This window comes from Helianthus annuus, chromosome 9 (genome assembly GCF_002127325.2).
Source record: "Helianthus annuus cultivar XRQ/B chromosome 9, HanXRQr2.0-SUNRISE, whole genome shotgun sequence".
In the NCBI taxonomy this organism is placed as follows: Eukaryota; Viridiplantae; Streptophyta; class Magnoliopsida; order Asterales; family Asteraceae; genus Helianthus; species Helianthus annuus.
In genome coordinates, this window is record NC_035441.2 from 159540500 (window position 1) to 159544326 (window position 3827).

At 33.1% G+C, this 3827-nt stretch overlaps 1 non-coding gene across 1 annotated transcript; it reads right to left on the minus strand.

Moving 5' to 3' along the window:
• Window positions 1-3459: 3459 nt before the first annotated feature.
• TRNAA-UGC lies at window positions 3460-3532 on the minus strand. Its single transcript has one exon. It is a non-coding gene; the product is annotated as a tRNA-Ala (tRNA).
• Window positions 3533-3827: the final 295 nt, after the last annotated feature.

Consider the following 3827-nt stretch of genomic DNA (forward strand, 5'->3'; position numbering starts at 1 on the left):
ATTATGCAGATTTATGAAGTATACTAGTATTGGAAGCTCAATTTGTGGATGGGATTGGATTATGCAGATTTATGAAGTATACTAGTATTGGAAGCTCAATGTACATTTCAAAATCTTTATATATGATATCTTATTATTTTAAACTATTGACTTTACTTTTGTAGGTGAAGATACCATGTGAGATTTTACTGCTTAGTGGGAAAAAAAAATGCTAAATTGAGGTACATATATTGATTGTAACTAGAAAAATCCGCCACGCGTTGCGTGGGCTTTGGGCTAGTATCATTTCGTTTCGGTTCGGTTGAGTTCGATACAGTACTTTAATGGTGCTCGGTATAGAAACCGTAAGAGACATGCCTAAACAGATATTAACGTATATGTTTTTATATCGATCGAGAAACACTAAAACAAATTTACATCAATTTGTATCGTTGCGACGCACTTAGTTGTATAAAAAATAATATAAAAAAGCTCACTTTTGTTTTTTTTTTTTTTTTTTTTTTTATATAGAGCAATGTGTTTTATACTAAGAAAAGATATCAAGTTTTGTATGCTTGTATCTTTTGCCTCTGACCATCTCGTGAACCCTCTCACACATTCACATTACCACACCCAAACCGCTGGTTTTTTGCTATTTCCAAGCCCATATGCATCTCTTACTTGTACCGTACAAACTATAGTATTATCACAATGAGTTGCTTCCAGTCCAGATCTAGTCCCTTTCTTCTTTATAAAATGCAATCTCTTTTTACCAAAATACCCCTCTACACTGTAGCAATTGTGTGTTATCAATTGATATATATAATAATGTTTACATCATTTTGACTTTAAAATGCTTACATTATTCTTTGATTTTGAAGTGTCAAGGATATTTCTTTGGTTTTAAAGTGTCACTGATATTTAAAGTTGATAGCGAAACTGAACTAATAAGCTCGGTAGGTTTGTAGAGGCTTGTGTTGATGACTTTTTGTTGATAGCTTGGTAGGTTTGTACACGATGGCTTTTTGTTAACACCTTGGTAGGTTTGTATAGGTTGGTGTTTTAACCGAATATACCTTTCAACATTTGTTTTAAGGTTTCACTCTTAAGATTTAGTGGCGGATTTGATGGTGTGTGGGGAGGACATCCGCACAAGACCCGTTATTTCGAAGGGCACTCGATTTAAAAAAAAAAAAAAAAAAAAAAAAAAAAAAAAAAAAACTGATATATATATGTTATTTTTTTAAATAGTAAACACATATACCAATTCCAATATAGGCCATTTACAAATCATTTTTTATGGTTTAGAATTTAGCACACTTGGCATTAGATTTATTGAGCCGAATACTAATTTGATATTTTTTTAAATAATAGTAAAACATTACAGAATGGCACATTTTTTCAAGTTCGAACAGGGTACGTGAATTCTCAGAGACGTCTAAGATTATTGTTATTGGAACATCTAAAATTGTAAATGTTAAATGTTGCAGTTTAACAAATTGTAAATGTTTCTGCCTTAATAATATAAACTAGTAGATGCCCCGCCTGCGTTGCGGGGCGAGGACCGAATAATTCTCAACCAATTAAAAAAAGAGTATTATAATTTTCCTAGGAAAAAAAAACAAAAACGATGATAAGACCGTAGTAAACCAATTAAAACAAAAAACCTTTATAGTTTTGGTAAAAAAATCTAAAACGATGGGAAAAACGTAATTTTTAACTGAGGGCCAAATCATAATTTAATTCGGGGATAAATTGTAAACTAAATGGACCAACGGGGGAGTGCCAGGAAGTTGCCGGCACGACTGTAATTTTACACTAGGGGCAAAATTGTAATGTCACCAGGAAAACAAACAAAAACGATTGGGAAAATGTAAAGTTAAGTTGAGGGTAAAATCGTAACTTGGCTGTGAGAAAAAAAAAAAAAAAACTAATGGCAAAACTATAAATTTATACGGGGCAAAATCGTAATTTTGAACCGAGAGCAAAATCAAAATTTTTAGCTGGGAGTAAAAGGGAAAAAAATTTTTAAGTGGGGGTAAGAACATAATTTTGAACTGATGGCAAAATCGTAATTTTAAGGGGAAAAAAACTAATGGCAAAAGTGTAAAATTAAACGGGGCAAAATCGTAATTTTTAACCGAGGGTGAAATTGAAATTTTTTAGCTAAGAGTAAAAACGCAAAGTTATCTTTTAGTGGGGGCAAAAACATAATTTTATACTCATGGCAAAGTCGTAATTTTAAGGCAGGACAAAATCGCAAATTTGCTTGGCCAATAAGGGAGTGACAGACTGCCGCCCATTTCACCCAATTGGGTGGCGGACCTATTACCGATGACCTAATCATCTTGAAATTGTATTTTGTTGAATATTGACTACAGATATTTGATATTGAGAAGACAACAAATATTGTTTGTTACCAAAGGATATGTGCTCGCTAACATTTTTTATTTATTTCTATTGTGGTGGATTTTTATGTTATTTTCATATGGTTTATACGTGGGTTCTCTCTATTTAAATATTTATTTTTTGAATTGATCACAGTGAAGAGTCAAGCTAGAACCGAGCTTGGACTTGTTTAAGGTATACAAAAATGATCTCGAGCTGATGTCGAGCTTTAAGTTATGTTTTTGAGTCGAGCTTGATTTTAAAAAAAGAAAAAAAAAAATAGGCGCAAACTTTGAGTGGTGTAGGACTCAGGCCTGGCTCTTTTATACGATTATTTCACTAATCAGCTACAAACTACAAAGGCTAACTTCAGGCCACTAGACCCTAACAATACTATTTTGTAGATATCAAAACTCGGTTCTTTAGTAAAGGGTCATTCCCGAAAATCCTTAAAAATTCGGGGCTCGATACGAGGGCAGGGTATATATTTGAAAATCAATTGTCATAATCTTAAGATTGATCAAAATTGCCGTAAAGTAAAAACGTGATAAATCTACTCATGTACCATATTAATACGGTATATATTTGAAAATCAAAATATATAATAGTGTCAAAAACATTCCTCAGTTTGGCTATTGCCTTATCGGTTTCACAATATGAGCTTTAAAGCAAACCCGATTTAGTGCCAAGTTGTGTACCCAAGGTAATTAGACCGTTAGCCTTTGTAGTATAAGCAGTATGAGATGAGTTTTAGTAATCTTAGTCTCTACGGGGCTCACTTTTTTCTCACAAAGATCCCTATTATTTTATGTGGTCAACTTTGTCGTTGTGGTTGTCGTCCTGACTCATGATCAATTCATCATCATGATAATCAACGTGAACAATAACTCAACATCATCATCATCTTATAATGGACGACTTCTACACATAACTATGATCTACGGAGATACCAAGGTAGGCGTGGGGGCCAAGTTTCCACATACATCATCATCATCAGGAAGATCATGGCTGTAAAGGAAATGGGATAAGCAAAAAGAAAGAACCATGAAGGATCTTGATAAAGTACCAAAAAAACAAATGATTAAATTAAAATGGAGATGCGGGGTATCGAACCCCGTACCTCTCGCATGCAAAGCGAGCGCTCTACCATGTGAGCTACATCCCCATATTCTTTGTGTTCCTAATCAAATCATCATGACTTATTTGAGTTTTTAATGGAATTATTTTACTGCTCTACTAGTATTAATGATTTAATTTCGTTATACTTCTTAATGATTGTACGGTAAATCTTGTAAATAAGTGTGTTGACTTGCAAAATTACCCAATTAATATTAATAATTATTTAATACATCAAAATTCAAATGGTGATATGTTTTTTTTTTTTAACGGCAAATTTCTTTAATCCTCTGTCGTCTGTGGGACTTGAACCCAAGACCTTCCATTTCCCAACCTAAATGTTT